This window comes from Peromyscus leucopus, chromosome 13 (genome assembly GCF_004664715.2).
Source record: "Peromyscus leucopus breed LL Stock chromosome 13, UCI_PerLeu_2.1, whole genome shotgun sequence".
NCBI classification, from domain to species: domain Eukaryota; kingdom Metazoa; phylum Chordata; class Mammalia; order Rodentia; family Cricetidae; genus Peromyscus; species Peromyscus leucopus.
Window position 1 is genome coordinate 46,696,025 of NC_051074.1, and position 23,262 is coordinate 46,719,286.

At 37.0% G+C, this 23,262-nt stretch overlaps 1 pseudogene; it reads right to left on the reverse strand.

The window, feature by feature from the left end:
* Positions 1–2,713: 2,713 nt before the first annotated feature.
* On the reverse strand, positions 2,714–11,841 carry LOC114705050 (annotated as a pseudogene).
* Between the last annotated feature and the right edge of the window lie 11,421 nt (positions 11,842–23,262).

Here is a 23,262-nt window from a genome sequence, read left to right on the forward strand (position 1 = left end):
TTATTTCCTGGGAGAGTCTTAGAAAAAGTGGGGGGAAAGCCTTGTTTCAATTCTCTTGTTTAAAATAAATACAATTTCCTTTTCAGAAACCCAAATTGTATGAATTTGCCAAGTGTTTTAAGTAACAGAATATTATAATTGTGTATCTACGAACATGTTTTGGAATTTCTTGAGTGAGAGATTTTTATTTCTCTCATTAAGCTCTGTCGCACATAGAGTTTCACTAGAAGTAAATGCTTTGACTGCTCCTGACTGAGAACACAGAATTTTATCATGATCAAAAAAAAAAAAAAAAAAAAAAAAAAAAAAAAAAAAAACCAAACTACAACCCTGGGAAGTGACAGATGGGCCTAGATCAATCACATGAGATGGGCCTAGTCAATCAGCATCTCACAAATGACCACCAGTCATCATTGCTGTGATGCCAAATATCCACATAATTGGGTAATTATGTTCTCCGTTTTAATTTGAAATTGTGGTTTCCTTGGACAGATAATGATGACCGCCAGCTGCATTAGGACTGTTAGGAGTTGACAGCAAAAATTTCTCAGTGTCCTTTGACAGAGCAAAGGATGCATTTTCCCAGCACAGGATTCTGTAAAGACTAATGGTGGATGTGGGAGCACACATTGCAGGAAAAGTCAAAGGGAGCTTAAATTAAATCAAACAGGGCCCACACTAATTAAACATTAATGGGATCAAGGCTAGATAACATGAAAATACCAAAAGTACATGCTTTGCCACACAGTGGAACATCAATTTAAAGAGATGATTCACCAAAGGGTTTCTCTTTTATATTAATAGCTACTTAATTGCCTTTGTGACTTGGGGAATGAATGCCCCATATAGTAGCTAAACTTTCATAAATGCCCCTAAAATGAATTTAGATGTTATGATTTTTGTTTCTGTTGAGTAATTTGTGTGAAAACATAAAATTTTAAATGCATTAAAACAAGTTTCTGCAAATGTATTTAATTTCCAATTACCCAGGCCTCATCTCATGAAAATCTTATTTTTAAACTCAGTAATTTTATTTTATAAGAAATGCATTAGAAATGATAGCAGATGTTGCCATTTAAATTATAACTAAGAGAATCTGTATTTTCCCAAAAAAATCTGAGAATAACATGTTAGTCTCCTTTTAATGTATTGTAATATATTTTATCATGACCAGCATGCATAAAGATCAGGATTTCAAGCAGTGTATTTGAACAGTGTTCATATTACTATTAAAAGGCATAAGCATCCCTGATGGGAAACTACTAAGAAAAGCATAAAGCTATGCTGGTAATGCAATGTCAGGATGTAACAGTAGAGCATCCATTCATAATAATAATGCCCAGATAGTACACTGGGCATCCATATAGAGAACAGAACAAGGCTCAGATGAACTGTTAGGCATTTATTATCCAACACAAGGAAGTTAGGAAACCCAAACAACTGCTTGGGCTTTGGAGGAATGGATCAACATTTGAAATCATTCTGGTTACTATGGAGACCCTCGGGATCTATTGGACACTTGTATAGCATTCCTCAGAAGCCAGCTTTTGCATTCATTCTACTTGTACTCATCATAATTAAGGACAAGCTTGTTTACTTTTTCAAATGCTCATGTCAGTGTCTCTGATCCTGTTCCCCTTTGTCTCTCCAGAAACCTGAATGTAGCAAAAATGAGGGTATGAATAGTTATCGTTAGTCATCATTCTGCCATTAGTTAGTCATCACCAGCTTCATAGGCTGCTGGTTTGACGAGCTTATATGGAAGGATGAAGATTTAAGTTAACCAGTGCTTTCCACTAAAGCCAAAGCACATGATGAAATACAATGAAGAAACCAATGTGATCACAGGGACCACAGAGCACTAAGGCACTTAATGTTACACAGGTTTTTCTTTGGTGTAATAACAGAAGGTATAAGTTATATATTATTAAACTATTAAAGAAAGTTTGGATTTTTAAGGAGGTTTTGTTTCAAGCCACATTTCATTAGTATTTAAGTAGTGTTATTAAAAGTACTTATATAATATTCTAGGTTACACATCTTCCTTAGGTTTATGTAGTTTCTCTCCCTGAAACCATCAGGCTTTGCTCTACCATAGATAATAAGTATTTAGAATGAGGAGTGATGAGATTCCTCCATGGGGAAAGTCTTGCAGAGCAAGTATAAGGATTTGGGTTTAAATTCCCTGTGCCTACATAAAAGTCAGGAATGTCTGTTCATGCCGATATTCTTATCACTGGGACGCAGAGACAAGAGGTTCTCTGGGTCCTGCTGGTTAACCATGGCTGAATTGGTGAGCTTCCTATTCCGTGAGAGACTCTTGTCTCCAAAACAGTAAAAAGTAGGAAGTACTAGAGGACGTCATCTAATATTGAGCTCTGGCCTCCACACATTTGTATGTACACACACACACACACACACACACACACACACACACACACACACACACAAGTCAAAGTCAAGTTAACTTATTTCTTCTCTTTTTTGCCAACTATTTTTATTAGGTTAAAATATTATTTGATGAGCAGAAATCATTTATGTGGCGTGTTCAGAAAACCAACTTGTGACTGTTTGCCTTGTCTTTGGTTACAGCCACGATTACACACATTCCTTCTAGTAGTGTTGGAAGTCTAAGAGGCTGTTAGCTTGCAAAGCTGTCTCTCTGTTCGTATCTGATCACAGGAAAAGGTACAGGGTGGACAGTGTTCCCTTTTCAATGTAACATCTTTATAGCAGTTCGAATACTTTCTCCCAAATGCATCAGGTGAAAAGCTTTGTTAATTTAGTCCAAGGACTCATTGCCAGTAACAAAGTCATCAACTTTTATCTTGTTGGACAGATATTCAGACATCAGCTTTGGGATGCTCTCTACACTCTTACATCCTCCAAAGGCAGCCCGTTTCCATGTGTGTCCTGTCACTAGGTAGAATGGACAAGTGGCGATTTATTCACCTGAAGCAGCTATGCCTACCACCACAAGACTCCACAACCTTTGTAGGTAGGCTCAAGGACTGCTCTCATGCCCTTCACATTGGCAGTACATTCGAAGAAGTAGTCCAGTCCCCCATCTGTCATTGCAATGAGTACTTACTGAAATCTTGGGGGTTAATACATTCAGAGAATCCAAATTCATTGGCCGTTGTAAACTTATCTTTATTGAAGTCGATACCCAGAATGCACCAGGCACTTTACATCCCATGGTCAGCACCAATCCCACTCCTTCTGGGACAAAGATGGAGCAGGTAGAACCAGGCTCTGCCTTGGCAGTGTTCACAGCAGCACTCTACCACCACCGACAAAGCGGGCTTTATCCAAAGGGGCTGCAGGATCAATGTTAGCAATGGAGATGGAGCATACTTGGAAAAGTGCTGGTTCCCATGATAGGAAAAATAGGCTTCCCTTTGCAGGTAAAACTGCTAGTGCCATCTGGCATTAATCCTTACCCCTGAGTGGCTCTTATCTTCTGGCAAATGTTTGTTTTAGGATTGAGACAAAACCAGGATGACAGTATTGCCTGCCTTCAGCTTAGTAACCCCCTCACCAACACTTTCCACAATTCCAGCACCTCCGTGTCCCAAGATCACTGGGAAACATCCCTCCTGATCAGCTCTACTTGGGGAAGAGGCATCAGAGTGACAAATAGCATTGGAAATGACCTTAATTCGAACTTGATGAGCCTTTGGAGGTGGTACTTCTATCTCCTCTATGGAGAGAGGCTTTCCAGCCTCCCAGGTGACTGCAGCCATGCACATGATCACCTACCTAGTTGTCCACTTTTGCAAGTTCGGGTCTGCACACTGATCATCCACCTATTTCTTCTCCTTAAAGATTGTGTGCTACTTTAAAAGATTATCTCTACATGTGTATCTATCTACATACCCATTGGCTATTTAGGAACTATTATGTCTACACTCAAGGCTATACATTTAATATTATAGCATTCAATTTTGTGTTCTTAGCTGATTAATAACATACCTTTGTACAATATGAGAAGTTCTAGAAAGCAGTAACATAAGCATTCTGTGGCATACAGATACATGCAACCATATCCAGCTTTTTTACATGGGTTCTGGGAATCAAACTCAGATCAACAGATTTGTGTAGCAAGGGCTATCCCACTGAGCTATCCCTCCAGCCCATAATTATATGACTCTAAAAGTAGAAATAAAAAAAGTTAAACCACAATTGATGAGGACTTTATTAGATACATTCTGACACATCCTGTATTTCTTCATTCAGTCCCAAAGCATGATTATTTTATAATATTTAGGAGCAGATATTGTTTGCTATGTCAACGATTGTATAATTGTAACTGATATTTTTCTTACTACTTCATCCACCTTGTTATTTGACAGTAGTGATGAAAATGATGGCAATAGTGATTCTGTGCAATCTTCAGAGTAAAGCCCATGCCGGCAACGACTTAAAAGGCACTCAGGGAAATAAATGTTCTTAAAATGTTTACTTATAATATGAATAATAGATGAAAAGTAAATGTTGCCAGCGATTCCCAAGAAAACACAATGTGGGGAAGACAGACACATGAAGTATTAGGAACTGGAAAACAAATCTAAATTTGAACACTCAGAGACTCTTGTAGCTGTTTACATTACATAAAGACATATGGGAAAACTGCTAAAATTACACAAAGCAACCAACCAATGCAAAAAAATCCATTAAAATCACATAGGATTCAGCATAATTAAACCAAAGATTTCCTTAATGAAAGAATCACTGTTGTTTTGTTCTTGTAAATTGCCAAGAAAATCCTTCCGCAGCCATCAGGAAGGGGTCACAGAACATTTCCCCCAGAGGTAAAATGGATTATCAATGCTCATGCCTTCATCCACTTATATTCTCCTAGTGCTTGTTGTTTATTTGTTTTTTGATTTGTGAGGCAGGGCTATCTCTTCCTGAACTGTGAAGGGGAGAACATGAGCAAACTTGATGCGGAATGTCATCAGGGAAGAGCAAAAATAGTTCTGTCCTGTCCTGTGTTGTGCAAACATCCCATCTCAGAGGCCCTGTGTCTCTCCTAGGAGCACACAGGCTCTGGGCAGGATTTGAAGTCCAAGACTTAGAACCACATAACTGGAAAGTTTGGCCTAAAATGATGTAAGGAGCCAGTAAAACATTCTAGTACAATATAATAAGTAGACGTATGGATACCGACAAGAGGAACTTTAAACTGGGTTGTGAAGGGTAACAAAAAGTCCATAAGAATATCATCTGATTATGGTCTTAAGTGAACTTTCTGGATATTGGAGCCCATATTCCCAAAGTTAGCTGGCTTTGTTATGTGTTTCCACAACAACAAATCTGGTCCACTACTAGCAGAACATGAGTTTTGAAGAGATTAATGGGAGATGGACATTTTAGGGCATCAATATGTTGCCTTTCTGTAGCATAATCTATAACTTCAAACTTGCATTTCTCTGAAGCCTTGTCATGTTAAGATTCATCTTAAGTATCTCCAGGCAAAAACCCCTAGAAATGACCTGTTTCTGGGCTGTGCACACATTATAATAATCTTTAGGTCTATTCTCATGTTTCACTGTCCTAGTTATTATAGCTTTATATTAAACCTTAAAATCATGCATAGCAACTCCTTGATCTTTGTTATCTCCAAATAGAAGAGTAATAGTTTCATATAGATTGCACAAGCCAGAACTAGTCTGATTTTACAACCAAAATGTGGAGGTTTGAGTAAGGCTCCCATAGGTTCACATATTTGAATGCTTGGTCCCCAGTTAGTAGAACTGTTTGGGAAGGATAAAGAGGTGTAGCCTTGTTGAAGGATATGTGCTACTGGGGGGTGGGGTTCAAGATTTAAAAAGACTGGCACCGTTCCCAGTCTCTGTCTCTCTGCCCCTTCTCTCTTTCCCCTCCCTCCCTCTCTCCCTCCCTTCCTCCTTCTCTGACTCATAGCTCACTACATAAGCTCTCAGTTCCTGCTCCAGTGCCATGCCTGCCTGCCTGCTGCCATTCTGGCCACCGTAAAAGTCATGAGCTCTAGCCCTCTGAAACTGTACATGCCAAGTTAACTCTTTTGTTCTATAGGTTACTTTGGTCTTGGTGTCTTATCACAGTAATAGAAAACTAACTAAGACATGGACAATGAGCACAAAGAAAAAGCCTTACAGACTAATAACAAATAAATATGGGCACAAACTTGTTTTTATCAACAAATAAAACCTAGCAATATATAAAGGGAATAGTACATTTGACCAAGTAGATTTTATTCTCTAACTCAAATGTGTTTTGGCAAGTATAGAAACTTTGCATTTTCTTGTAAGGTTTAAAGTAAACTTTTTTAACTTCAACAAATTCCTGCCAGGATTTTGATTGGAATTAGATTCAATGTGATGATCAAATTGGGCAAATGCTGCCTAAACAATAATGAGTTGCTTAACTCATGAAGACATATTGCATATTTCATTGATCATTTGTTTATTAGTTAATGTCTGATTCTTCTCTGCAATGTCTTAAACTTTAATATAGTGCATGACCTGAAAATTTAACCATAAATATTTCACATAAATAGATGCTCTTGTAGATGGTGGTGTCATTATATGTATATTGATATTTTATGTATTTTACTTACTATATTTTATTATTTATATTTTTCAACTTCCATTGCCTGTATAAAAACAGAGCAGAAGTAACAAAGGCCAAATCTTAAAAGAGAGATCATATTTAAAAATGCTTCACTCAAAAAGATTCTTAGGTACTAAGTAAGCTTATGCAAAGATGTTCAACATGATTTTTAGCCATTAGGGAAATGAAGTCATTAAAACTGCAGTATAAATTCCACCTTTCACCTATTACTGAAGCTACTATTTATATGAAATGCTAATAATCCAATATTTTTGGTAACAGAATACTTAGAATTCATATATATATATATGAATATCAAAACTGCATAATCATTGAAGAAAATTACTCAATAGGTTTTATATATTTAATCATCCATTTGCATATCACCTGTGAAGCTCATTGCTAGGTTTTTGTCAAACTGAAGTATAGCTTACATTTATACAAAAATCTGTACATGAACATCTATAACAGCTTGATTATAATTGCCAAGGATGGCACATAAGGGGATTTTTTTAGTGATGAGTTTTCATCATCACTAAAATACCTGGCATCTTGGTTATGCTGGTAATTACCTGAGTGTACAATTTTGTCTAATATCATTAAAATGTATATTTACGTTGGAAAAGTTTCCTCTATGGTAACCATACCTCAATACACTTCACTTAGAAATGCTGTAGTCATTTGTAAAATTACCACAAGGAAGGTGATTTTTAAAGAGAGGCTGGAAAGCTGTGCCTGAATAAGGAAAATAGAATTATTAAAATCCACAAGGACTTTGATTTCCCAGGATTCGGTTTAATGAACAATGCTGCGTTGATCACAGCTTCAAGAGCACTTGTGTTACTTTACCTCTTGTTTTTTCCATCCATACTTTCAAAAAGATTGAATTTCCTGCCTCCTAGAGAGGGAAAGAAAAGCTATAGAGCAAACAAGAATGACGCATCATTCCTCACAGGGTTCATTCATATCTTTTATGGAACAAATTCCGTTTTCAAGATGCAAGCATTTCTTAAGTTTTATTTAGAAAGTCATTACCTGATGAATGATTCTTGTTCAAGAGTACCTTATCTTGACAAAACTCTCTTTAAGTCACATTTGTCTGTTTCTTCTGAGCAAAACACTGGCTGTCCCTACAGAACAAATAACATCACAGTATTCTAGAACTCTGGCGGGGGGGAGAGAAATTGTCTTATTTTAAATAACAAGTCATTTTAGAGACCGAAGCTAGTGAAGCAACTGTAAGTGATACATGGAATGCCTTTCACCCAGCATATATGCGCCTACCAAAAATTAGTTTCAATGTCTATCATCCCTGTAATTCTGACATGTAAAAGACATTATCTTTAAATATCATGAGTTTCATAAAGATGATGAATGTGAAGACATAGATATTCAAGGAATAACTCAAATAAAAAAACTGGTGAAGATTATCACAATACCGTATGTATGTGTGCATGTATATACATATGTATACACATACACACATACATACATACACACACACACACACATATAGTGTTATATTTGCCCTCACTGGTTTCAAAATACATAAAATCATTCCCAGTCTATGAAATGTTCAGGAATAAGTTTGAGTTATTATTCAAGTCTTTATTTAATTTGCTTATTTATAGATTTTCCTTATTAAAGGCACCTTAGGACTCAGAAGGAAAAGGGAAAGGTACAAATTTAAAGACCACAGGACCAGAACCTATGGTGATATTTTATTTGTACTAAAATGTGATTTGTATGTTAATAAATAAAGTTACCCAGGGATCAGAGCTATTAGCAAGCCATAGCAAAAGCTGGGCGTTGGTGGTGTATGCCTTTAATCCCAGCACTTGGTAGGCAGAGCTAGGTAGATCTCTGTGTGTTCAAGGATACAGCCAGCATTGGAGACACACGCCTTTAATCTCAATACCAGTCACAGAAGACCTGGAGGTCTGTACAGACAGGCAGTGACTAGGAGGTCATGTGGTTGGGTTTACAACCAATGAGAAGGCAGAACAGAAACTCTATATAAAAGACAGACACACAGGAAGTAGGTGTCTTTCGGAGAGGTAGGGCAACAGTAACAGTGAAGGGTAAGGTTTTTAGCTCTTAGCTATTGCTCTGACCTGTTGGTTTTCATCTCTGTGTTTCTTATTTAACAAGATGGTTGCATCTACATTTGGCACCCGAACAAGAACCCTCTGAGCTATGTTGTTACAGACAGCCATTCTTCACAGGGTAACCATAAAAGGAGAAAATGGAATTCCTCACCAGATGGTAAGAGCTGACAACAGAATGCTGTTAAAATTGTTTTCTAATAGATATCAAAGGTGATCTAGATCAGGTAGGTACAGGTGAAGTTACAGATATAGGAATAAAGGTCTACCAAGAAATATAAAAGACTTTCCCATAAAATTTTAGAGTTAATAAGTAAATATCCTGCCGGGCGATGGTGGCGCACGCCTTTAATCCCAGCACTCGGGAGGCAGAGCCAGGTGGATCTCTGTGAGTTCGAGGCCAGCCTGGACTACCAAGTGAGTCCTAGGAAAGGCGCAAAGCTACACAGAGAAACCCTGTCTCGAAAAACCAAAAAAAAAAAAAAAAAATAAGTAAATATCCTGAATTTGAAGCAAAAAAAGGTATGTGACCTAGGCTTCACATACAAATATAAAAACAAAAACTTATATTTTCATCAACTACAACATAATTTATCATTTTATTCATAGGGAAAAACTGATGTTTTGAACATTTTAAATCTGCATTACTTTTTAAATGTGTAGATGCAATATATGTGTTAGAATTTTAAAAACTCAAAAGAAAAATTAAATATCAAGAACTTAGTGAAAATTGTGTTATTTGCTAAGAGGGAATATAGTAGGAATAATAAACACAAATGTCCAAAAGGACAAGTGATTTCAAGGAGTAAAAGAAATGAGTTGTGTAAGTAATCATGTGGTGGCCTGGTTTTTAACTCACTAGAAATAACCAAGTACACTGTTCCTTCTAAATTCTACAGAATCTACAATCTCTACTTTAGGGTGTGTGTGTGTGTGTGTGTGTATGTGTGTGTGTGTGTGTGTGTGAGAGAGAGAGAGAGAGAGAGAGAGAGAAACAGAGAGAGAGAAACAGAGAGAGAGAAACAGAGAGAGAGAGAAACAGAGAGACAGAGAGAGACAGAGAGATTGAATTTAATTGTCATTACTTCCATATATGACTTTGACATATATACTGGAACATGGGCAACTCATCAGCTGCTACATAACTAAAAATGATGATATCTCCTTCCTTCCAGCACCCATTAACTGCCCCGAATACCCCTCAGTGAAGGGCAGGGTCTTACAAGCCACTCCCCCTACATAATGAATGGTGACTGGTCCAACCTTGTGCAGGTCTTGTACAGGTAATGGCCGCTGCAGTTATCTTTGGATGTTACCATGTTCTCAGCACTTCTTTCCAATCTCTCTTCCCTAACGTTCCTTGAGCCTTGGAAGAGGTGGGCTAGAATTTGTAACAACAAAATAGAAACTCATTCCTCATTATTTAATATAATATCAAAGTTTATTAAGACAAAGTATTAGAAGATGTTTCATGTAAAAGGCTAAAGTTTCCCTTGAAAAGAAAAAAAATGACACGAATATCCATTTGACTAGCATAGATTGGGAGTCATCCACTCTAAATATCAGACCTTCTCCAACTTTCTTGCCAGGTATCACATGTATTTTCCCTTGATAGAGTGTTTATAAGAAAAGCTCATAGGCTTCAACTCCAATCAGATGTGAAGGTAGCAACCTTTAATGTGGCTTTTTCTAAATCTCATTAACATGACAACTATTAACAATTTAAAAAAAACATACCAAAAATGTCTAGGCTTTAATCTCAGCACCTGAAAAGAACTGACATTACAACACTGCCGGATAGGTCTGTAGGAACAGCTTAACTTCAAATCACAGGACAATATGAACAAAAGTAGTCTACATCTATACTATTAAAAATTGGATACCTGAGGCCAGAGTGTTAGCTTAATGGCAGAGCACTTGCCTGACAAGCATGAAGTCTAAGGTTTAGTCTCCAGCTTCACAGACAAAAATGGTCAATTGCTAATAACTATGTACTATGTTTTTAATTTTTTTTTATTACAGAAATTTTATGCAATCAGACCACACAGAAAAGACATAGACTGGAGTGAAGCATATATCAATAAGCACCATTTAGCCACTCCACAATGTACACACATTTCAAAGCAATGTATTATGTAAGAGTAAATACATCTGTTGACAATCTTAAAAGTAAAATTTTAGAACCTCTCCAACCAACTAGATCCTTCACATCCTTCAGGATATGGTCCAACAGTCCTCATCCTTCATCAAAGAAAATTATCTTTGCAACAGTTGGAGACCACTACAGAAAACCACAACTGACTGATCAAAATGCAGAGGTGTAGAGCTCCATCCCAAAGGATAAATCTACAACACAGTTCCCACACCTTAAAAATCATTGTGGAAAAAAGAAAGAAAGATTGTAAGAGTCAGAAGAACAGAGTTTCCTGTGAGGTCGTCTCCTAGTAATGTCAGAAGCTACACCTATAAAGTCTCAACAATATGACCCACTCACCCAACCATGAGCTAAATAAGGACAACACCAATAGGCACACCAAGTGGATGGGGGAAACTCCACAAGGCATCAGCCCTAGAAAAAGAACTATAGGAAACTAAGGAATGCTGAGATCAGAACAAGTCTTCCCCTGGGCAGATCACATCAGTTGGTTATCCCATACCAAATGTTCAGCTTGAAAAAATAAATAAAAGTAACATTATACAGACTGAATTGGTTTGTATTTATGTTTGGGAATACACAAAACACATACACAACAACAATTAAGCAATAGGGGTTGTGAATTTGAAAGTGAGGAAGAAGGGTTTGGAGGGAGGAAAAGGAAAAGGGAATTGATATAATTATATTATATCATAATCTCAAAACTTAAATTTTTAAATGTTGGAATTTGTTCTTTTCACATGTTTAAAGTTCTCTTGTGAAGTTTTGCACAGTCCCTCAATGTTTAGCCTGCCATACTGCCATCATTTTCCAGGAGTCAGAAATGAGAAGTCCATGCTTAACCACTGTGCAATCTCCAACAGCTGAATTCTGTAAGGTGAAGTGAAACAAAGTCCTGACCGTGATTCAAGTTCTTGCCCCATCAAAATCAGCTTCCTCTGTGTTTGCTGCGAAGCCTGGAGAACAGAATGCTATGATTTTCATGGTGTCGTTCATTCTGTTGCCTCAGGACAAGTGAGAGTCTGCTACTGAAAGCTCTTTGAAGTAGAAGTGCTAAAGATAAAAGCGTAATAGCAAACGGAAGTAGACACCGCACTAGTCTGAAAAATAAGCGTCAGGCATATAGACAGAAAACAGAAGCAAGGTCAAATTACAGGGGAGCCAGCAGAAAATGTATGCCAACAAAAATGCTTTGAACTAGAGTCTAAACAAAACTAGTTAATAAGTACGACTACAGGAATGATAATGATGGAACAATGTCTAGAAAATGTTCAAGGAAATCAAACCACCTTGTGTCTGAAATAAAAGGGAGACAAGAAAAATCTCTGGAACTCAAGAGTAGAAACAGAAACTATACAAAATCTGAAGAAGTGGGTAGGAAATCCATTCAAAAGCAGGAAGGACCAAAATATTTTTCTAACAAAAAATAAGAAAATGCTACAGTGATTTTAAAAACCTGGAGATATTTGCAATAATAAAAGCGTAAATAGTTTAACATAGGAAAAAAGAATGAATATAAAATAGGCAAATTTCAAATAATTTTTTGACTCAGAGTAAGGTCTGTGCCTCTAAAATGAATTGACTTTTAGATGATTTTTAAAAACAGATTTATTTTTCTAATGTACTTTAACTGCTCTGGCTCTTACACTCTTTCTGCCCCCTTTTTGATGGCGTTTCCAGAGCTCTGAGGGAAGATATTTGATGGAGACATGTCATTTAGAGATGAGGGTCCCAAGGTCTCTCTCTCTCTCTCTCTCTCTCTCTCTCTCTCTCTCTCTCTCTCTCTCTCTCTCTCTCTGGGGGAGGGTCTCTTTATTTGTTCCTATCTGCTGCAGGAGGAAGCTTCTCTGGTGATGGTTGAATAAGACACCAGTCTATGAGTATAGCAGAATATTAAGAATCATTTTATCACTACTTTTTTTAGGACCAGCATTTAGGCCCTCTCAATCAAGTGGGCAAAGTTCATTAGAACACACAGAGACCGAGGCAGCAAACACAGGAGCTGAACAGGTCTGCACCAGGTCCTCTACACATACCTCATGGCTTCCACTTTAGTGTTGTACGGGATTTCTGAGTGTGTGAATGACTGAGTCTCTGACCCTGATGCCTTCCCTCGGCTCTTTTTCTCCTGTAGAATTGCCTTGTCCAACGTCAATGTGATGGTTTTTGTCTTATTGTATTAGACTTTATGTTGCTTTGTTTTGTTGTTATCTCTTAGAAGCCTGTTCTTTTCTGAGAGACAGGATGGGAGTGGATCCTGGTGGGAGGCAATGTGGGGTACAATTGGAAGGAGTAGAGAGAGGAGAAACTGTAATCAGGACACATTGTATGAGAAAATTATTTATTTTCAATAAAAGGGGGAAATTTTTTTGATTTTTTTTCTTTATGAAGACATTTTTTAATTAATTTTACATACCAATCACAAATCCTCCTCTCATCCCTCCTCCCACTCCCCCACAGCCTCCACCCCGACCCATGCCCCATGCCCTCCTCCAAAAAGGCAAGGCCTCCCATTTATTTTTATTTTATGTGTATGGGTTTTCTGTTTGCATGCACCTGTGCCCCAGTGCCCACAGAGGCCAAAGAGGGTGTCAGATTCCACAGAACTGGAGCCTGTGTGTGCAGCAATGCAAACCCAGGTCCTCTCAAAGAGCATCCAGTGCTCTCAACCGCTGAGCCATCTCTCTATTTCCCTGATTTTCAGACTTTCAGCACGGACTGAAATTCATACTCAGATAGAATGTCTGGCAAAATTTTTGAACTACAAAGACTAAGTTCACTAACAAAATCTTAGCATTAAAAAAAAGTAATTATCAAAATGTGATTATTATCAACATACCATGATGTTACTGGTATTGTCTGTGCCATTCTGGATGAAAATACACAAGGGGAAAATGATTATACAAATTTTTGTTAATGCTTGTATTTTTTTCTTTTATTACATTTTTCATCATGAAGGATTTAATTTCATTTTTAATGCTTTAGTTAAAATAGAAGTACATCACTTTCCCCTCCCTTTCCTCCCTCCAGCACTCCCAGATACCCCCCACTCCAACCTCTCCCATGCCCTACCTCTCAAGCTGATAACCTTTTTTTCTTTATTTTTACATATGTAAGTGTGTGTACAAATATGTAATGCAACCTGTGAAGTCTACTTTTGTTGTTTGAATGTATATGGTTTCACGGCTGATCACCCTTCGTTGGGAGTGATCCAATAAGGGAATACTTCCTGGAAGGGGCTAATTCTCCTTCTTCAAGCATCTATTACTTGCCTATAGTTCTATGTGCATGGATGAGACCCCACAAACATTACATGTCCCCTTTCCTTTCCTCTGTTCAAATCCTCCCATGAGCCCCCTCACTTCCTCTCAAATTGTTATTCTTTTATAATTATTATTGTCACATATATATTCATAAACATGTAAAAAAAACAACCTACTGAATCAATTTAGTGTGGTTTTGTATGTGTATGATGTATATGATTTTTATGTATATGATTTGCCTGACCACTTTGTATTGGATAACCAATTACAGGTTTCATCCCTGGGAATGACTCTCTCTCTCACAGTAGTCATTTAGTTGCCCATAGTGCTTTGTCTAGGGGTTGGACCCTGTGAGATTTCTCTGCATTTGCATGTCTATTCACATTATGTGTTCAGGTCTTATTTAGGCACCATGTTGTTGAAATATCATGGGTGTAGCTTCCTTGACATTTCTAGGAGACAAGATCTCAGAGCAGACTCCCTGGTCCTCTGGCTCTTACCATCTTTCCACCTTCTCTTCCAAGCTGTTCCCTGAACCTTAGGTAAAGGAATTATGTTGTAGGTGTATCCTTGGAGCTGGACTCCATGGGATCCATCGATCTCTGTATCATGACCTCTTGTGGTTTTTCTGTAATGATAAAGAGAAGCTTCTTTGATGAGAGCTTTGGTGAGAACTATAATTATCTGTGGGTATAAGGTTAAGTTTCAGAATGTGGTTAAGGATGGTACTAGTTTAATAAAGTGATGGTAGTAGAGTCTCTTCTCTACTAAGATCCAAGATCTCACTAGTCTCAGACAGTTGGCTATGTTCCTAGTCTTCATTTCCCTCCTGTGGAGTGGGTCTTAAGTCTAATTTAAACAGCTGGTGGTTACCACCAAGATGTAAGTGCCACTACTGCACCTTTAGAGGGGTTTTGTCATGCTGGTCATTGTTATAATTCATTGGTATAACAATTGTGTAGGACTACTGATTGCTTCTCTCCCTCAGCAGCATACATAGTACTTTCTGGGATTATAAAAGCTGGACTGCAGTAAAGAGACTCTCAGGTTATCTCCAGGTCAAATCATCTGAGTCCTGTGTCCAATATATGCAGTGTCTTCATGTAAGGACTTACCTTCACCCTCTGAGCAGCAACCAAGGGCAACAGCATCAGACTATATTGTTTTGGGAGCCCATTGGACTAGCCTGATCAATGAATTCAAGTGGAGGCTTCTCATGCCTGGTAGTGGAGTTTCTGTTATAGTGTATATGGCTCTTGTGGGAAGGATTATCAGCCCCTGATGTAACTTCATTTAATACTTAATACACATATGTGTACTTTTTATTATGTTAGGTAAATATGAAATGGCGTGATTCCTTAAGACACTATCAAACATCCTCAATGCTATTTCTTCCCTCCTCCCTTCCTCTCCTTCTGTATTGGATTCCCTCCCCCTCTCAACTTTGTTTTTTTAAAGTTGCAACTGAAGACGTTCATAACCAGTTCCAATGTAAGAAAATACTATAATCACTCATAGGTTTACATGTAAATACATTACATTTATTATTTTAAGTAAAAGTGCTTGAAGGCATTGCTCAAGGATTCAGAGTTCCCTGGCAGCATAAATATTTACTCCAACTGTAGGCAGTGTTCTGCAGTATATGCTGTAACAGAAGACTGCCTGAGCATAGAAAGGTTACTGCTGTTTTGCTATTGATCTCTAGTCTCATGAAACAGCTGAATTTTATTTTAGCAGTTCTAATACGCTCTTAATAGATCATACTGGCTACTGTTTGTGGACAATCATATCACCTGCAAACAACAGTATTTTATTTTGTGCTTTTGAGTTTTTACCACTTAATTCTATTTTCATCCTGATTACATTGACTATAAGTTATTGCTGTCATACAAATTTGTTTCAGAAACATGTTTACAGTCTTCAGTGTCTGAATCTATAGACTCAATTGATTTCATTGCTCAACTCTGGTCCTTGAGAATTTGGTTTCTAAAAATTCAAGTTTTGGTTCATTCAAAAATCAATGGAGGTAAATATAACAACATTTTGGTCTGTTCGTTTACTGTTTTATAAAGGAAGGTACATTTTGGAACTCTTTTCCAATATTGGCTTATTTTTATTTGCTCTCACCCACTATGTTTACTGTGACACTGTACTCCCCATGGGAGGCCTTACCTTTTCGGAAGGAAAGGATGTGGGGGGAGGGGCGCTAGCAGAAGTGGGAGAAGGGATGAGAGGGGCATCTGTGGTTGGTATGTAAAATGAATAAAAAGTTTCTTAATAAAAAAACAAACTATTTTGTGGATAGTTTCCAGGATTGCGTAGTCATCAAATATGAAGCTACAGTGTGATGAAACATGGCTGGATTTGTCTTGGGTGTTACAGGATGCTATGAACACTAGGGAGTTAAGAACAAAACAATTAGATAATCACTAACTTGGAAAGTAGTTTTCAAGTGCTGGAATTAGTTTTGAAAACCATGAATCTAAAACACTACTCTAAGTTTTATGAATGTCCTTTAGATAATTGAAGGAGAGGGTAAGATCTTATGTCTGTTAAATCTAACATTTTTAGAAGAATTCTCATAGTTTTTATATACTTTTATTTGTGTCATAAAAACAATGACTTTTTTTTATGGACTTAAGGTACTTAGTGGGTGGGGGGGATGTCAGAGGACAAATTGTGGAAATTGGTTCTCTCTGTTCATCATGTGGGTCCTGGGAATCAAACTTGGATAGGCAAGCTTGGCTACAGGAGCCTTTACCTGGTATGCCAACTGGTCAGTCTTATAAGCCATACTATGAAAGTTTGACTATCCTTTATTTAAATATAGTAATTGACAAAATTATGGCTACAATGTGATGTTTCAATACATGTTACTTGTTTCTTGTTTTTTATTTTTATTTTTTGAGAGTATCTCATTTTATAACTCAGGATGGACAGGAATTGATTACTCTAGCTAGCTGGCTGGCTCTAGAGAGACGCCTTGTATGCATCCAGAGGGGCAGATTATAGGAGACTGCCCTCTCTGCCCAGTGGCATGTTCTGGAGACTCGAACTCTGATCATCAGGTTTACACAGCAAGTGTTTTATCCAGTGAGCCACACCCTCAGCTTCTAAAAGACTAATTTTCTAGAAAGACGTTATTATGATAGATTTCCTCTTTCAGTGTTAATACATCCAATTTAAATCCTTTCCCATTTAACTATATGGAAACCACAATGTCAGCAATCCATAATTTACATTTAAATTTGATGAACTACTTCACATTATTCCCATTTATTGACTCGCCCAATATTAGTTTGTTCTGATCTAGAAGGCCATAGTTCTGGTCTTTATTTGCTTAGAGTTTTAATAGGTTCTTTTTTTGTTCTTTTTCCACTTTATTTACTTACCCAATGATAGATTTTCTCATATTCAACTTAGTTTTCACTTTGGAAATTTTAACTAGAATAAAAAAGGAAAATTTTTCATATTACAAATCCCACACCCCAAAACAAATTTTAAAAATCACTCAAATGGGTCAAAGTGACAATCAATCATATTGAGTGACTGGGCATGTCTGATTCCTATTGCACTATTATCAGTGGAATTTTAAAGAAAATCCAACTTTCACAATCATATGTCAAGTCATTTTACTCTAATGCTATTTCATATGTAAACTGTATTGCTATACATAAAATAAAGCATGGTGTTTAAAATAAATTTTAAAGCCCGGTAGTGGTGGTGCACACATTTAATCCCAGCACTCAGGAGGGAGAGGCAGGTGGATCTCTGTGAGCTTGAGGCCAGCCTGGGCTACAGAGTGAGTTCTAGGAAAGGCACCAAAGCTACACAGAGAAACCCTGTCTCAAAAAACAAAAAAAATAAAATAAATAAATAAAATTTAAAATATATGGATTAAATTTGTTTAAAATGAATCAATTTTTAATATACAATTTGAATTGTCAATGTTTATTTGAATTTTTGGATCTGTATCTGTAACTAATACTTGATTTTCCCAATTGAGTATTAAGCTGTCCTGAAACAAATGGGAAAATCTTAGTTTTTCTTTTTGTTATTGATATTTGTCTTATTTTCCTTCAAAAGCACATTTTTCTTCATGTTATTGATGGGAGTCCTTTTGTGAAAAACATATTTATCTATGCCTCCAGGTGGAAAATTTGGCATTCTCATGACTGGATTTTCCTTCATGACCAACACTTTTTTTCTTATTAAATGAAAGGTGTGATAACATATATACAAATGTATGTATTTATATGTGTGTGTGTTTGCATGTGTATGTGAATATATATGTGTGTATACATATGTGTGCATGCATCTGTGTATATGTGTGTGCATATGTATGTGCATGTGCATTTGTGTATATATATGTGTGTGTATGTGCAAGCATGTGTGTGTGTATATGTACATGTGTACATGTGTATGTGAATATATATATATATATATTGTGTGTGTGCATGTATGTGTGCAAACACACACATACAACTAAGTGAAGCATATGAATTTAGAAATATCTCGATGGTATTTCTAAATGAGGATGAGGTTTCCAAATTCCCTCTTAGTCACTATTTCCTTCCCCCTTTCTTCTTCTATTCCCATGTGTCCCCTGAATTTTATGACTGCTGATTTTATAAGTTTTCCTTTTCAGCTTGCCATATATTGATGCTTCTGTCAGCAATACGATATACTTTTCTGGTAGTAACAGACAAAGAACAGAGCATGCAAATTTGCTTAAATCTCACTAAGTCAGCACTTTGGCAATAATCGTGCATATTCTGTATGGATTTCCTTTTCATAGATGTTTAAGTTACTCAGATCTGGGCCACAGTAGTGGAGGGCAAGTTTTAGTTTGGAATGATTACGAATAATCTATAATCATGATTTTAAAAGTCGTATTATGTTTGTTTATTTATTACATACATTGAGATACATGGGTGCCATGGTATGTACTCAATGGAAGTCAGATAAAAACTTTCACCATGTGGAACCTGGGGCTTGAACTTATGTCATTAAGCTTGGTGACAAGTGTCTTTATTCATTGTGCCATCTCACTGGCCCACAGTAATCTCTGGTATTCTTTTATGTACAGTGACAGTCCCATGCAAGCATTATTCTAAGGTACGCACACTCATATACCCTACAAGTAAAAGAGCTGCTTTGCAGACTCTATAGTCTACAAACATTCCAATGAACTATATAATGTCAAAATGCTTTCCAAGCTGCTCTATCAACTTACCCTTCCATTATCAGATACGAGTTTCTCTTGCCAGTATACTTGCTGAAATATGACTTTTTCAGACTCTTCTTTTTGGTCTGTTTTCTTGTATCTTCTGGAGAAGCTGTACTACCTGGTTGAAATTTTCTTTATATGATCATTGCTATGGAACTGTTTCTCTATTATATATTTCCTACAGGGGCTAAGATCTGCTTTGCACTAGTTTCCTGACTCTGTATCAAAAGAAAACTGGTGTAAAGCTGGAAATGGAACAAGTTTGGGTTAGAATCTTGGCACTGATTTTTATAAAATGGAACCACTTTTGTTTCCTATGAGGTTATAAGGATGAAATTATGCTGAATGAAAAAAAAAGACACAAAAGAGCACACTCCGTATGCTTCCAGTTATAATGTATTTTAGAGGAACTGAATTTATTAGATGTATGACCTTAGAATAATCAAACTAATTCTCTGAACCCAGTTACTTTATTTAAAATGGAATTAATACCCACTTCAGTGGTTATTTTAGAATTAAGGTATGTAGCATAAATTATAGCCTTGAGCACAAAACCTCATCCATATTGGAAGCCTAATGTTCCTCTGTCTCTTTTGTTCGCTTTCACTTTTTGTTACTTTACATGACAATTACCGGACACCTGTGTGCCAAGTCCCTGGTGTCTGCTCCTGCAGACAGACAGGAAAGCAGACTTCCCTGTGTTTCCTGATTTTTTTTTTTTTTTTTTTTTTTGGTTTTTGGAGACAGGGTTTCTCTGTGTAGCTTTGCGCCTTTCCTGGAGCTCACTTGGTAGCCCAGGCTGGCCTCGAACTCACAGAGATCCGCCTGGCTCTGCCTCCCGAGTGCTGGGATTAAAGGCGTGCGCCACCACCGCCCGGCTCTCCTGATATTTTTTTACAGATCTTAAAAACCACAGGCTGATTTTATGAGAAACCTTTTTGAAAATAGCACATCTCTTAGAACTATTAGTGTATTTTAGAAATGTAAATTGTTCCCCATTGATGATATTGATTCCTGACATCTGAATAAATTGATTGTATTGTGTTTCCATGCAATTTCATTAAACTAGGCTAAAGCAATGGTTCAACTATTCTCTGCTACAATGTTATAAAATTTTTATCGACTGCCCGTTTGTCCTGACTTTTTTAGACAATAATCTGTCGTTTAAGAGTTTCCAAACAGCCACACCTACGTCACTGATCACACATGTACCCATATGATCAAGAGTGTTCCACTAGAGACAGTTAGAGAACAAAGCTAAGTAAGGCCCAATGTTGCCAATATCCCATTTCTTCTGTTTCTATTTCCATTGTATGAGTCACAAGGGAAAACTGACTAACTGCTTTAGAACTTTATTCCACTTATGCTAGAAATATCTTTTCAGGAAAAAAAAATGCATCAGGTTAGATAAAAGCAGTTTTGAAAACCCTGGGCTCATTTTGAGATTTAGGGAGCAATTATAAAGAATGCACAGTTATTGACTTTTCATTTTTGGGTCATATACATACATCAGACCTTTTATTAAGCTGCAGATACATAGAATTTATTTTAAATTTCTGGTTTTAGGAGGATCATTTTCACCATGCCATAAGTAAAACTCAGAAATTTGGCATGGCCATTGAACTCTGTCTTTAATAATGGAAAACTGATGCTATTTTGTCTATCAGTAAAGAAAGAAATGCAGCTCTAATGAATGAAGACGGTCAGCCATTCTAAAGAATGACAACAGTATTATAGCCAGTTCCTATACAGCTCAAATTCTTCCCTGTTAATTCTAGAAGGAGAAGCCACAGCCCAGCAATACAAACTCAAGTGTCCAATGTCCTACTCCTGCTTGCTACTCTACTCTTCTTATCAACTCCAGAGACTCTCCCATCATCGTACTGCCAGTTTGTGCTTCTTGTACTTCTGTTCACACTCATGTATACTTCTACATATGTGGGAGCACACACGCATGCATGCATGCAAATACAACAGAGAAAGGGAGGGAGGGAGGGAGGGAGGGAGGGAGGGAGGGAGGGAGGGAGGGAGGGAGAGAGAGCGAGCTCCTGGTAAAGCTAGACCTTTCTTTAAAGTTTGAAAACATAAGAACAAAGCCTCATGTGGTGGTACATTCCTTTAATCTCAGCACTAGGGAGCAGAGGGAGGCAGACCTCTGAGTTCAAGGCCATCTTGATCTTCAAAGTGAGTTCCAGGACAGACAGACAGGACTATTACACAGAGAAAACCTGTCTCAGAAAAGAAAGAAAGGAAGGAAGGAAGGAAGGAAGGAAGGGAGGGAGGGAGGGAGGGAGGGAGGGAGGGAGGGAGGAAGAAAAAAGTTGAGACATAAAAAAGAAGAGAAGGCCATTTTAAAATCTTATTGTTTTGCTAGCACAGAGATGTATAAATTATCTGCCATTTATTGAGTATTGACAAATTGTGAGTGACATTGGAGACCTCTGATCATGTTCTATGTTACTTCATCATCATGGCAACCTTATGAACTAAATAATATCTATATTTACACATCATAGATAAAATAAAGGTACAGAGAATCTTATTATCCACACAAGAAAAAAAATAGTATCCTAGCTCTCTGTCTCTCAAACCTTACTATGAGTCACTTCAATCTTTTTTCCTAATGAATTATGAATCCTACTTATTTTCTATATGAATATAAATCCTTACATTTCAAATAATTCTTTACATTAGTACAAATAATTACATTAGAGGCAAGGTCAATCTATTACATATCAGAGGCAGAATTGTCTGTTAGTTGTTGATCTGATCCTTAAAATGAATCTAGCTTGTCTGACTCAAGATTATAGAACTGGGAAAGTTGTCATATTGGCTATGGACTTAGTTAAGAAGGGAGGAAGAATTTCTTTGTGATTCCTGAACTTGTTCTAAAGGTATCGCCAAAAGCTAGTAAGTTCTCTAAGTTTTAATGTCTGGCCACTTACTCTTAGAGAGGCATTAAAGCTCTAGCTAAAATTCACTCTTGAGACTGTAGGCATGTAGGGCATATACAATTGTCTTTTCTAAGTAACAAAAATATGACTGTGAAATGTGCTTAAGATACTAAAATACTAGAAATGAGAGCAACACATTACATGTAAGAGCCATTGACTTCTATTCTAATTATAATACATTAATTAATTTACAGCCATCAATTTATATGTGCTGTATTTGCAACTGAAGAATAATTAAGGAGGTAAAATTGACTGATTTTATTAGGAAAAATTGAAAGAAATTAATATAGATGGAAAAGCAAATGACCATGATAAGCCAGAAATAAAAAAGCAAGTGAACTTGAGAGACCATTATTGCAGGTGAAGTCAACAACACAAAGGCTGAAAATACCATTTTCACGTGATCTGAAATCTCCCCATAGACCTAGAGCAACTTCTTGCTTCTAAACTCCGGAAGAGATTTCTCTTCCATGTGGCACCTGGGCATCATTGGTTAAAACCAAAAGAAGCAAGCAAACAACAACAGCAAAAACCTTCCTGCATAAATTAGGAGAGGTGGAAGAATTAACATGTGCTAGAGGGACAGGAAAATAAATGTAGTCATTAGCATTGGACAGTTTGGCTATGGATGAGCAAATAGGGTCTTAATGACCCAATATGTCATAAATTTCCTGCTAGTTGTGAAATTAACAAAGTTGACCTTGTAAAATGGAAACACTTAGAAATAATCTTTCAATATTGCTTCTGAAATGTTAATAAAAGAGAGAGAACTTCTGTAACACGAGAGAAGCTATTTGTCTCGATATGGCTAATCTAGGTGTTCATTTCTTTTTAAAACACATATTCTTAATTTATTTTATGTGTGTGTTTGAACGTGCATGCACACTTGTGTAAATATATATTTTAATGCCTGCAGAGTCCAGAAGAAGGAATCCTGGAAATGAAATTGCAGGTGGCT